This window comes from Phaenicophaeus curvirostris, chromosome 8 (genome assembly GCF_032191515.1).
Source record: "Phaenicophaeus curvirostris isolate KB17595 chromosome 8, BPBGC_Pcur_1.0, whole genome shotgun sequence".
In the NCBI taxonomy this organism is placed as follows: Eukaryota; Metazoa; Chordata; class Aves; order Cuculiformes; family Cuculidae; genus Phaenicophaeus; species Phaenicophaeus curvirostris.
Window position 1 is genome coordinate 13,124,367 of NC_091399.1, and position 14,616 is coordinate 13,138,982.

Here is a 14,616-nt window from a genome sequence, read left to right on the forward strand (position 1 = left end):
GGGAGGTGGTTGATTCACCTTCCCTGGAGGTGTTTAAGGCACGGGTGGACGAGGTGCTGAGGGGCATGGTTTAGTGTTTGATAGGAATGGTTGGACTTGATGATCCGGTGGTCTTTTCCAACCTGGTGATTCTGTGATTCTGTGATTCCCAAGTTTCCAAAGACAACTATCTGCGAGCAAAAATGTGAAACTGAAAGCAAGTTTGCTTTTCTGAGACTTGTAAGAAAGAATTGTCATGTTTTTGCATGATTAAACTTTATTTCATGGTGTGCGTTCCATATTTGTAGATTGATGCTGGGTGTTACTTACTACAACTAATGCTGTGTGACTTCAGGTGTCGCGTATTTCAGTAAAAATACTGAAAATTCTCAAAGCATTTGTTACTGCTTGCTTGTTGCTGACTGTACTCAACAGTCCTGTTAGGGATCTTAATTGAAAGCTACAATTATTTAGCTTAATTTTTTTACCTTAATAGTACATTAAAACCAGCTTTCATTTTAATATTCAATTACTTCAAATAGTATTTTAAATAGTATCAGTTCTTTCAGTTATCCTGGGGTGAAACAATAGCATCAAGAGGTAATAATAGAGTAATCGATATTACTGTGTTTTTCTTGTACTGAAGGCAAAAATGTACTTGTCTTTGGAGTGTCTGCTCTATCAGGAGCTTGTGCTTGCACAGCTTTCATTTCTGTAGAGCCATAGTTAAGGTATACATAAAGCATAAAAATGTGGTTTTCTATTTTGATTTTGCATGGAAAAAATGAAGTTTTTATCTGAGTCTTACATTTCACTGTGTACTAAATAGGAAGTTCATAAAAGCATCAGTTAGCCAGGTAACTGGCTTCTTGGGTCTCACTGTTTCCACGGCAAATGTCTTCAGGTTGGAAGTATATACCTATGTCAAGAGTGAAATATTAAGGAAAGTGCCACCTTGATGAGAACTATTTTGCCAGTGAGTGTAACCAAAACAGGAAACTGTTCTGTGGAGCAGACCCAAGACTTGCTTAGCTGTCATTGTGCTGCAGTGGGACTCCTGTGTTTTTCAGTCTGTAACTACTAGATTGCTACAGACCAGAATTTTCTATACCTGTTCCCTGGAATGTAAAAATTCATGCAGCTATTCAAAATACCTAGGCTTTGGGGTTTGTTTTTTTTCTGAGACTGTATTGCCACATACACTTGCGAGATGCTTCAAATGCATAAAGTTGAATTGCTAGTAGAAGCCATTTATTCTCACTTAATAACAAACTTCGTGCCTGACCTTAGATGTAAATAAGTGCAGAATTATGGCCAAACAAAAATATTCTGGGTGTAATTTCTTCTGTCAGCAGAAGTCAGAGTTGGCATCTCATCTCCACACAACGTAAGCAGAAGTTGTGCCTCTGAATTACAGCATGGACTTCGGCTGAGTTATAATTTTCTTCCCGTTGGACTTCACTAAGTAAAGTCAATGTCTTTGACTGTACCATTTGTTTGTTCTGTGTGTTGGTCTTTGGGTTGTTATTTTTTAGGTAGATAACTACCTAATCTTTATTTAGTTGTTGGTGATAGTTTCTCTGTGTTGAGTACTGTTTGGGTTCCTGGCCACCTGCAAAGCAACTACATCTGTCCTAATTGGCAAAGTCTACAAGTTCAGCAGGCATTTTGGCTTAGCCCAGTTCTAAGTAACACTTTGTGTCTTGCTGTTTTATGTTACATGAAGGGTTTAGTTCAAAGAAAAATTACACAATGCTAAGTGATCCATTACAGTGGTTGGCATTGTTACAATAATTACGCTCTAGTAACAAAATGTCCTTGACCTCTCAGGTCATTATGGTTCTTTCAGCATGAATTCTTTGATAGTTAAAGTGGTACAGGCAAAATTTAACTGTATTAATACTTTTTGTTCCAATGCTTATTCATGCTAAATTTTCTTTCCAGTTAATAAAGTATCTGTCGCATGTATAGAAAGGCTGACTTGCATTAGTTAGACAGCATAAATCAAATAATAAGTACTTGCTCACCTTTGTGACTGTACATGATATACAAATGCAGTTGTTTAGATTTGTCCAAGAAAACAGCACATTTATAAAACAAGTATTCTTGAAATGTTGGAAATCAAGAAGTAGCTTTGTGCAAGAGAGTTTGGTGTTGGAGGAGGCAATTTCATCTTTAAATACTCCTTTTCCAGCTTGAAATCTTCACTTCAGAGAATCAAATGACAGATAGTTGAATGAAATACAATTTAAACAATAAGCAGATAGAGAATCAGCTCTGATGTTAAACAGTTAGCTGCTAGCAAATCAAAAGAAAATTACATAAAAATAGCATGCAAGTTTTAAGACCTGGCTGAGTAATTTCAATTTATTCCCAATATATTCTTTAACATCTGTTCACTGTAAGTACCCAGTTGTAAATCTAGTAGCACGAACGTTCACATCCCCTTCTAAACAGCCACCTTCGCTTTGGCCATGACATTTCTCTAAGGTAAATGTCTATTTCTACAGGAATTTGAGAGCTAATTTGCCATGTGTTCATGGTTTATGACACTGCTGAAATATAACCTGTGCTGTCATTCATCCTTTTTGTATCCCAGATGCGTCAGTGCTGGGTGGGGCCCAGGGAGGAACCCACAAAGCCTGTATTTCCTCTAGCCTGAGATTTTTCTGTGTTTTATTGCCAGTCACCACACGCACACAAATGTTTTGCATTAGACTGTGAAGGGAAAGGGTTATAAGATTGTCTAGAGACTCCAGCAAGTTTTCTAGCCAACAGTGCTGAATAAAGTCCATTGCTGGAACCATTGCCAAGAAATTCTTTCAAATAGGCCATGAAAAGACCACCCTGGTCTCTCAGTTCAGGTCTCTCTGGGGCACTAATCAGCTGGAGGTTTGTCATACTATTATGGATGTTTGGCATGTGAATCCTGCTGATCAGGCTTCTCCTCTTCTCTCTAAAAATGCAGGAATTGAAATAGTTAGAGGAGGTCAGACCCACTCTTAATGTACCAGCCCTCCTCACTCCATCCAAGAATCTTAACAGGGCAGGCATGATACCTCTGCTTGGGCTCTCTCCAGGTTCCACTGAGGAGAGGCCCCCCATTCTCCAGAGCATGCTGTCACTGGGTATGGATTGAATAGCAGTGATCTTGGCCACTGCCCTTTTTTTTTCTGGGCGATTAATGCAGCATAGAAGTTGCAGAGAGCTGCATGGCTACAGAACCTGCACAGCAGATTTCCTTCTGGAAGGCTATTCCGGCACAGAGCTGAGGTGAAATCAGCAGGGGCCAGGAACAAGAGACTCACTGCTGTCACAATAATGCAGTAGTTTGTTAAATCTCTTCAGTCTGAACTCAGTACTAGGCTTGCTCTAGATTTGTAGGTGTGCTGTGTTCCCTTTGCACTTTGAAAAATATACCAGCTGGAGGAGTCCTTGCGTAGAGAGAAATTGCCTGTGTACTATGCTACCAGTGCTTATGGTGCTGCCATCTGTGCCTGCTCCACCTGATCTGCTGGTGCTTGGCAGGGAGGCGGAGCAGGCTCAGGGGAAAGGAAGGTGAGTGAAAGGAAAGCTGAAAGAAAGAAAATAACACCAGAGGAAATACCTGGTCTGCCCCTGAGTTAAGTCTCAAACAGAGCTACAAAATCACTGTCAAGTAAAGCTGCACCCCCTGCCTGAAGCTGTGTAAAGAAGAAACAAGGACTTACGTAAGTGTTCTTCAATTGTTTGGGGCCATGCTTTCAGCAGAACAAATTAAAGCTTTTGCAATAATAAGTGACTGGCATGAAAGAGGTATTTTCCTATAAGCAAGGCAAGAACCGGGGAGAAATGTGATATCTTTTATTAGTTAGGATGGTGTTTGTGACCCTCTGAACTAAAACCAGACCAGCTTTGGGCATGTGATCTCAAGAAGGCTTCGTGTGCCCAAAATAATCTTTATCTTTCCAGCCACATCAGCTCCATTAATAAAAGGTATTGCCTCTCCCTATAAACCTTACCTAGTTTATAGCCTTAAGCCATCATTGTTGCAACAATATTGTCAAATTTCTAGTAAAATAAGCAAACCCAGACTTTCCTGTACAGAAATAGTCTTGGTTCTTAAAAATGTATTATGAAAACCTATGGGATAAACAGCTTGAAAAGGTTTCTTTATGTCTTACATTGCTGCATTTCCATTGCACTGCATGACAGGAGACCCTTAAAAGCTGCCAGAGTGCCCTGTGTGTTGAGGCCCTAGTACAAGATAATGAGAACTTCAATAATAAAGGGCAGCAGAGAGCTGATGTCACTGTCACTTTTTTCAGTCAACCAGAAACCAATTATCCCTAGCTGACAGGCCCAATTAAATCATCAGGTAGAAGGAAATACTAACTATCCTCCTTGAGAGTTAGGTAATTGGATCTTTATTACCATCAGACTTGGTGCTGTTTGTTGGGCCACAGAATCAGAGCCATGCTGGTGTCTACTTCTCTGCCCTTTTCATGGGCATGTACATTTCTCTTCTAAGAAAAGTGGATGCATTGTACATTGAAAGTGCTAATATTTTAATATATATGTACTTTGTCACAGTAGGAACCTGAAGGTAATTTTAGCTCTTCAAGTTTGTAGGGAACATGAAGTTAGGAGTTCTGTCATGAAAGGCCTCAGGTGGAGGCTTTGTACTGATTTACGCTTAAATCCCAGATCATTTATCTGCTACTTTTGCAAGAATATAGAGAAATTTCAACTCATATTACTTTGAACCTTGAGAGCACGTTCGACATAGTATTAGACTGATGTACTGAGGAGCTGACTGGTTTGCTATATGGATTGGTTGGAGCTGGAGAAACAAGACACTGAGCATGCTAAGGTCTATTCTCACTCAGGTTAGCACTCAGTCATGGCCTTCCAAGGGCTTGAGGAATTGCTTGTGGTGACAGAAGGAGAAGATACTGAACTAGCTAGCTCATTTCAAATTGCCAAGTATAAAGGCTTCTTGAATAGTCCCAACTACATTAAGTTCCACATGAGCTAAATGCCCTGCATCCATTATCCAGTGTAGCTCCTTTAGGGTTTGGCACAATGCAGTCAGATTATTTATGTGTGGGCATAATTGCCTTGTTAAACTGTGTATAGAAAGGAGCTGTTTTGTGGCAGAGAGCCATCTCCTGTGTCTTTCCCCAGCGCAGCTCAGTGATGCACCTCTCCATCCCATTGACCCACAATTCCTTTGCCAAGTCAGAAAAGACCTGACATACTGCTGTGCCTACAGCATTTCTGTTCACGCTGTCAGAGCCAGCTTATGGCTGCTTGAGCTGGAGCCACAGTCACATGCTTGCAGAATGCTTAGGTTGCCCAGTAGAAAGCAGAATTGGGTGCACAGGGTAAGATGCAATTATATATGCACATAGAAAAATTTATGTACAGTGTGCTCAGGAAGTTTGATTGAAAAAAACATTTGCTATTGAAGAAATTTTCAGAAATAAAGGGTAATGCATAGAAATTTCTGAATGGTGTAAAAACATAGAAGGCTGACAATGGTATTCTATTTGGAGGTTGGTGCGTGAAGCTGGCAAATTACCAGCAGCTTTTAAACCTTTGTGTCCTTGAATAATATCCACTATGTAATTACAAAGACAGCTAGAAGAAGTCAGATAGGCCTACTGGCTCAGTGTTTATCAAGGCTTTGCAGAGCTCTCTTCTCCTTCCCTTTGTGATGAGCCTTCACATAGTTACAGTTGTTAGGCAATCAAAATTCATCTCTCTGTTAGAGAGTCAGGGTGCTTCAGGGGGTAGGTGGATATTAAAATGCTATTCTGTACTCTCCTTAATCACTATCCACATAATTTGTAAATGTTATGTATTTTGAATTGTAAAGATAAGGGTATGTATGATCTACAATACATTCTTTCCCTAAGACACTCAGTTGTAAAAACTGAAGGATATTTTAGGGTTAATTAAGCATTTTTATCTGTCCTTGTTCATTTGCCTGAGCCCAATTTACATATTCAATGATGATTTGCCAGTTTACTTACAGTCAGGACAAGAGGTTGCAATTACAAAGCTTATGCCTTATATAACCCTGCTCACTATAATAAAGAAAAGCTACATAATGGAAGCATTATATCTCTTTCTGAAACATCGTTAGAGTGTAAGTGATAATTTCAGGACCATCTTTTATTTTAGGCAATGTTCATTATCTGATATCTTAGCTATATTTGAGTAGTAAGTACAATATTTTCCCAAGAAAATAAAATCAGTTTCTGATATCAGATTACATATAAATTAATCATGCTTGAGGCCACTGTTAAAAATCTGGAGCAAGACAAACTTGCTTCCAGTCAAAAAAGCAGTAGTTAGAATGTACACTGTGCAAGCACAGAGCACAGAAGGAAAATACTTAACTAAAAAAAAAAACCCAGACCAAAAACTGGTTAATTCTACTTTGTTAGTGATCCAATACACATCAATAGCCAGCAAAGAAGCTACAATCTCCACAGTAAAGTTAATTTAAAAAAATCATGCTAACCAAAATTAAAAAAGTAACAATAATTAAATGGCAACTGAACTAGTAAAATGTCTGCATAAATGCAATAGCCGGAACAAGTATTTTTCTAGTTATTCCTAAGAATGCTAACAGTATGAAGTAATCCTGTAACAATTACCTCATTAAAATGGCCTTCCCGAGGAAATAAAAATAACTAAACCAATTTGGTGCCTGGGGTGTCACGAGCTAAACACATTTCAGTGAATTTCCATATAACATTATCATCAGTTGTACATGTCTCTCTTGTTATTGCTAGTTGTTATCCCAAATTTAATGTTATTACATTTTAGAAAGAAACATGCTTTTCTAGTAAGAATAGCTGAAGGGGAAAATCAGCAGTTAAATTAATTTTCCTATATTGGGCAGAATGGATAGAGCACTGTAATAGTTCCGAACAAAAGGCTAGTGGCTTTTCTTCTGGACAAGCTGCACTTTTTCGTACCCTTTTCTGTAATTGAATTTTGTGCCACAAATCCATTTGCTAACAGTAGAGCAGCTTTGCCAGTCAGAGCCACAATGACGATAGGTGCTCCAAGAACTGCTGGGTTGGTGGTTAAAGGGCTGACAGATGCTTGGTTGCCTTTACATGTTAAAGAACCACTATTGCTTTCCCTTTTATGAGTGTTTTTAAAATTCCACTTACACTAATGCATTTTATTTGAATCAACATAGAGACAAGAGACTTCAAAGTAAACCTAGGATTGAGAATGCTTTCCTCTTCTTTGAAAACATTTTTCTTTTTGCCAAACTAAACCTCAGATTGAAATCTTTATATTTGTTTATACCTTTGAAAATATTCTGTATAAAAAGTGGCTTGGATTAATTGAAAGGTTTGGTTGGAGGAATCTTATTTTATGTTTCAAACTTTTGAAAATACTTCGAATTTATTGTACTTGTTCAAGGGGAAAAAAAACCATATCAAGCAGGTAATACCTTTTAAAATTGTAAAAACATTTTTTCCCAGCAATCTTTAAATAAAAGACAGTCAAATAAAAACAAAACCACAACAAAACACACAAAAAAATCCTCAACCCTCTTCCTTCCAAAAGACTCCAAAAATTCCTAGCCAGCTCCACTTCAAAGACTGAGTGGTTAAAAGAGGCCACTATCTAACTTTGTATTCCTGCTCAGTTTTTGGAAAACGGCTCTCACATTTACAGTGGCATACAGTCGAAAACAATTGTGCTTACTTTTGCTCATAAGAATGTGAGTGGATAAATTTGTTTCTTATTATTGCTAGAAAACATGACAGATATGCATCAAGTTTGGCCACATACGAAGATTTTCTTCCCATCTTTAATTATGTGTGCAACACCTATTTTCAGAATCAGTGTGGCTTCTGAGATGTAGAAGGATATGGTCCTAAAGAAATGCCAGATTTTTAGAAAGTCATGGTAAGTAACCACAAATAGTCTACTAGACTATTTACTTCTATACCTTCTAATGTAACAAAAAGCATATACAAGAAGTTCTGCACACCCAGCCTTCAGAAAGTTAATTCAATTTCTTAATCAATTAGCCAATTGAGATTACCACGTCGAAGTGAAATTTGATGTAATTATTTACTCTAGTGTCAGTGGCTTCCCACCTCGGTTAAAGGGAATGTTACGTAAGGACATGCTATGTTAATTTACTTCATTAAATTAATACTGAAGTCCGACTTTGCTGCTGTGGGAGTGGAGAGTGTCAAGGTTAACGTGTCTTGTGTTTTATCCATTCTTCAGTAGTCAGATGCTGCCAGAGACTGTTTAATTCACTCTGATTAATCTTATTTAAGAAAAGAGTGAGCTCCACAATCTATACCTTTAGACCACAGTTCATTTCTACCATTTAGCAATAGCATTTGCTGTTCTCCAGGCACGTGAGTTGTTCCCTTAGGTTAGCTGAGGACCTGAAGAAAACGTCCTTCAAAAGTCCTATGGGGATATGGAGTTTCTCCTTGCTCTGCCACACCAGTGGTTAATGTCCTCAATTCTGAGCGCAGCTAAAAGCTACGAGGAAATCTTACTGTGCTGACATGAGGAGCTCCTGCAACACACACAGGCCTTCATGTAGTGGCTGCTGTGAGGACTTCTTGTTTGCTACTGCTAACACATCTTCTCCTGTAGGTGCAAAATAGTTTGCTTATGGCAAAGGTATTGGAAATACAATTTCTTATATCAGAATGGTATTTCTCTGATAGGGGTAACTACCTTAAGAAGTGCTGGCTTAGAAATTTTTGTGCTCCAGAAACCCAGGGCTCAGTCTTAGAAGTCCGAGTGCCACAAAACTGTTTGGTGAATGTCAGTCCTAAAGTCCAAATCTGGATGCTTTCACCATACTGGAGAAAGTTAATGTAAAACATTCTTATTTTACTTAAAAAAAAAAAAGGTCTTGATACACAGTAAAACAGGAAGAGAAATTTCATGCTGTGTGAAATCACTGTATGCAAAGACCTCAGTTTGCCCCCCCGCAAAATTTAAGATGTGGTTCAGCAACTGAGTTCAGTTACAAACCACGTGGTGATTTAAAGGATTCTAACAGAATATAAATTGATTACAGTAGTAACGTCCACTCTTTTACCCTCTCACAGCCAGCATAATGCTTAGTGATCAAGCTGTTCCATCTCCATCTGGGGGGACATTATCCTTTCACTGGCATGGGAACATGGTGACATGGGAACATGGTGACATGTTAACATGCATGTCATCGTCACTGAGGTCATTATCACTGCCAGTAATTAAAATAGGTGTGAAATATTATGAATTGGCACAAGCTTGGAAGCCACAATATTTAATTTTACCTTGTGAGCAATATATTCAAACTGACAGTCTTTCAGGATTTAGTTTGGTACAAAACTGTGGCCTTTAGGAAATGCATCGGCATTAAGATGAGTGCTGTCTTAACCAGTACTTAGCAGGAACTTGATATCCCTTTGGGGCACTTACTGTTACCTGTTGTTCTCTTAACATTATCTAATACTTTCGCGCAGAGGCCAAGATTTCCAAGAGAAATTTAGTACTTGCCAGGTCCAACACTGAGACACTTCAGAGATGCCCGCAGGGAATTCTTGCTTTGCACTTTCTAGAAGTCATACCCTTCAACTGGAAACCTGCAAATCAAAGAGCTCCAAATTGTCAGATGCTTTTCAAAACCTTGTAACAAACAGTCAGTACAATGACTGGGGAAAAAAATTATAAGAGATATTAGAGATCAGGGAAAATTAAGACATTATTTCCCCATGTTATGTGTTGACTAGCACTGTGTTTTAAATTTCTGCTGCAAGCTGCAGTACCTTAGAATGCTTTATCACTAAAAAATGTCTCTTGCCTCACCTGTGAACACAGTGAGACAGAACTGGGAAAAGAATTGGTTTCCTGGCCTGTAGTGCAGTGCTCAGCCTGTGAAACTTGGTATTTCCAAAGACTAGAATTCAGAAAGGTTTTAGAACCAGCCTTTCCATGCAAGTGTATGTATATTCTGCCCTGTCCCTGGAAGATTCACACAGTTTACCAAATGTACAATGTTTACTTATATAGTATGTGTTAAAATCAATCAACCTTGGTTACTAATCCTGCCTTCCTGATTCTTGCGCTTTCTCCTCACCTACTTCACTGCCTGCTAGGTCAGAATTCCTTCTGAAACCATTCAATATTGATCAGGTGAAATGATACAACATACTAACTTAAATACCTTTGAATCTGTTGCTTGTCTATGCAATTATCTCCTCTGAAACTGATGGGTTTTTCAACTTAGTTCCAATGCTTACACTTTTAAGACTTTCTGTTTTGTTGTATGAATTATCTCACTCTGAAGGACGGGAAAAAAAATATGAGAATTTCTAAGTCTGTTAACATGTCTGTTTTGCTGAAGTAAAAAGCGTAGGGATAAACTTACAACCCGTTTAGCACTTAATACATTGGTGCTTTTGTAAAATCACTATTTAACTCATTTTGTCAAGCACTCCCGTATTCTTGACTCACAGGATGATTATTGGTACAGGCAGAAACTTCCTAATTAGATGGTTCATTAGGAGCAAGGTACAGAATACTAATCACAATTTTTTATCTACATTGACAAGGCCTGACCTAGCATTCATCTGACAGTGGAATTGCTTCCCTTGTGGTATCAGCAACACACACAAAGGTAAAACCGTGTTATTTCACAAAAATTCATCAAAGATGAATTATAAGTGAATCATACGCTGTTGATTTCAGAAGGTCCTGGGGGAGTCCTGTCTTACCTTTAAAGTCACTTTGTTTTGCCTCCCTGAGGGTAAAGTGCTCGGGAGAGACTTCATACAAAACACCTTAAACTCCTTGGTAGAAATACAATAATAGTGTGCACGTCAACTAATACTTGACCATAAGCAAGTATAAGTATAACCAAACACTACTTGAAATTCACGTGGTTGATAATACAGTTGGAAAAGGAGTCTGAGTTATTACTTCTACAATTTCTATCATGTCCAAAATTAGATATATTAGAGTGAATCAACTTGACGATTCAGCAGTCTCTGATTAAATTTATATTTTAGGTTAGCAGGTAGAAAACTCTCATTACTCGCAGGAAAATAGCTCCATGGAGAAGCAATAAAATAGTCATAGTTTTGGGGGGAAAAAAAAGTATTACATTTAAGGAAGGAATAAGTTTGGCAGATCTTGCAAAATAATTTTATATTTTCAAATACAGCTGTTCAGTTTCATAAAACCAGTTATAATCTGCAAATTGGCAGAACTGGAACCTCGTGCTCTGCTGGGTCTTCTGTAAGAAAATGTTCTGGTTTTGAGTGCTACTCAGGCTAAGGAGGGAAAAAAAAGAGCAAAGAAAGAGTTCAAGGGGAAAAGGAGATTTGTGCACCCTAATAACAATGAAAAAGAAGCTCAGAATTAACTTTTTGCAGACTAATAACTAATAGAAGTTAATTATAATCATAAAATATTTATCTGTGGAAAAGCACAGGCTACGGGAATTTCCAGTTGTCTCTTATAAGCAGTTAACTTTGCAAGTGTTGTGGGAAATCAATTTACATGTTTGTTCTTGTTGCAAGGTGCCTAATTAAAATGTGAATAGGTCTATAGCAGTTTTGTTAATGAGGAAAACGCATTTTTGTTACAATATAACTCTCTATCCAGAGGACTGTTTAGCCAGCCCTTATTCATGTTGGTTTGTCCATTCAGAATTACTCAAAGAGCCTCAAGCTAAAAAAAATAATATGCTATGAGCTGTTTTATAATAAGGGTACAAGTACTATAAATGGGAAGAGGATCAGGTCAGGTCCATTGTTCTAGCAAAATCCATCATCCTGAGTTTTCAATAAATACTTAAGAATATATTTTAATGTCCAAAACATGATGTCAGACCTGACATGTTCTTGTGCTCAGTAGTTTTCCATAAGATGACATTCTTCCAGTGGTGGACAATGACACATATCTATGATGAAATTCTGCAAGAACTTAAGATGATGTAAACAAGGTTCACTGTTGAATGCTAGCAACAAAACCCAAAGACCCTGGGCAAAAACAGGCAATGTAGAAACTCCCTGTGGCAGGTGTACAAAACTGGGGACTCAGCTGATATAGCCTGAAGCTTGTGCAGAAAAATGTGCAATATTCAGAGAATCACAGGATCATACAGGTGGGAAGGGACCTCCAGAGGTCTCTGGTCCAATGAACCACCCCCTCAAAGCAGGTCCAGTTTGAGCAGGTTGCCAAGGACCTTATTCTGCTGAATTTTGCACATCTAAAACTATTCTTCTGCTCTTCCATGAAATCACCCATCTGCTCCTTACCAGTGTTTTATTTGCTGGTGAACAAAAACAATTTCATAAAATCTTCAGGTTAATCAGCAACAAGCACTTTGTAAACTCACATTTTCCGCTCTGAAGGGAACGTTACACTTCATATGAATTATTTAATTGTCCTAATTTCTGTTCATTTATGTTAAAAATACCATAAAATTTTACAGACTGTAGAAGAAATTCCAGATACTTAAAAAAAGCACCTACATTTGACCTAGAAGTTACAGGATGGCATCAAAAAGAATTGCAGGTGGCATCAATAAAAATTGCTTTAAACCAGAGCAACATTGAACCGTCAGAAAACAACATGCCTAGCAGTGAGAGGCAGAAGATACACAATTATTTAGTACTGTAGTCATCTGAAAGTTGAAAACTGTCCTTACATCAGGCGACAAAATATGTTAGATCATGAAGTTCTTTGGCCAGAGCTGCAGAAGATATTTTAGAAGACATGACATGACTAGTGTAGTCTGATACCACATCACACCGCAATTACTGCAGAAAAAGCTATCAGAACAGAAAAGGGCAGCACTTAAGTGAAGAAAACTAGCAATGCAAAACTTTTTTCCCTGAGATGATGACATAGCCTCTGACTTATATGACTGCAAAATCTCACTGCAAAGCTGTACTGAGAAAGTATGGAAATTACATATAGATGTTACGTTTCACTGTGTGCAAATGATCATGAAGCAGAACAGATATTGATTTTGAACAGATATTGATACTGAACCATTGATTGAAGTATGCCTTTTTCAATAGTTTTAACTTCTAGATTAGGACACAGTGTTTCCCTAGTAGAAGTGAAATTAATGTAATTGGCATTTATAACATCCATAAGAAAGTGCATTAATTTGCTGTTAATGGAGACTGATTCCACAAATACAAAGTAAAAAATTTTCAACTTTGTAATAGAAAATGTTGTTCTTTTAAGTAGCTTATATAGTAACAAACTTAAATAATATTATAGTTAAAGTAGACCATCAGCACTGAGCTCAGCTCCCTAATTTAGCCCAACAGAATTCCCAGACAGCAGAGTAGTACTTTTATGTTCGTGTTGTGATACTTGCATATTTTACTAGATAATTTCAAATGGAAACTAAATAGGTAGATGTCAAGGAGAGGAAAACATCCAAATAACTATAAATATACATATGAAACAAAGGGGTTTACTAAAAGAGAAAGAGCTGAAAAATACAATTAGCTATTTAATTATATTTAACTTTATAGATATCTAAGTACTTTCTGCTAGGAGCCCAGTTCATTATCCTATGTGAAACTCCTGACATTTAACCAGGAAATCCAGCCCAGGTTGCCCTCAAAGAGAGCAGGGCTCTCTGAAGCCCCCTGAAGAATGGCGGGTGGAGCAGGGGCTCAGGGAAGCTGCTGGAGCGTGGGGGCCACCTCAGAAGCAGAAGCACCAGAGCTGCTGGTGCCAGGGAGAGCAAAAGAGGGTTTGAAAAGCTGTGCCATGGAGGTTGTCCATGTGTGAGCACAGTTGCACATGAATGAAGTGGGAAAGAAGGAAAGGCCTTCCAGCAAGAGAAGTTTTAAAATTATTCAGTTCACCAAGCTGGAAGAGCGAATGTGAAAATACGTACCCATTATAAACAACATGCTTAAACTCATGTTGGCACAGCCAGTCTGCTCCCTACTCACCTGAGGCTTTAAGCACATGCGTGGCTTTCAACCTGTGCTTAGTTTGCTTAAGTGTACCTGTGAAGTTAAATGCATTATCAAAGGCTTCCTGAACTGCGGGTTAAGATTCTTCTGAATTCGGGAGCGCAAAAGACAATACCAAATTTATTAAGGATCATCTGTTTTACAGTATTATAGTACAGCGAAGGCCAAGCAGAATTTTTGAGGTTGCTCCTGGGCTTGGAAGTGCCTGGTCTTTGCACAGGAGCAAGGAGAGTGAGTGCAAAGCACTGAGGACTCAGGGCCAGAAAGGCTGGCAGAAGTGAAGGTGGTGGAAAGAGGAGGTTCATTGCCAAACAGGCAGCTCTCAGAACAAGCAATCATTGTTATGGTATAGCTTGCTCACAGTAAGCATACATACTTAACGATCCCTGGTTTTGTGAGGTGCAAGAAGGCTGAAGTTTGTGCTGGGACAGTAGCATCTGAACATGGCTGCTAGGGCTGTCGCTGCCTTCCTTATTTTTCCTTTCTGCCACCCCAGGCCATGGCTTTAATGTCTGTGAACAAAGGTGTAATAAACAGATGAGGAATTAAACACTGAGATACCTTTGGACAAAACCAAGACATCGCCTATATGACACAGCAGTGAAGAGCCACAGTGATGCTCTGCATGGCAGCTGGAGAAAGCTCGTTT

The 14,616-nt window shown here is 38.5% G+C and overlaps 1 protein-coding gene across 2 annotated transcripts in view; it reads right to left on the bottom strand.

The window, feature by feature from the left end:
* LOC138723467 (coagulation factor XIII B chain-like) overlaps positions 1-14,616 on the bottom strand; it is a 206,790-nt gene that overhangs the window by 62,946 nt on the left and 129,228 nt on the right. The window lies entirely within an intron of this gene.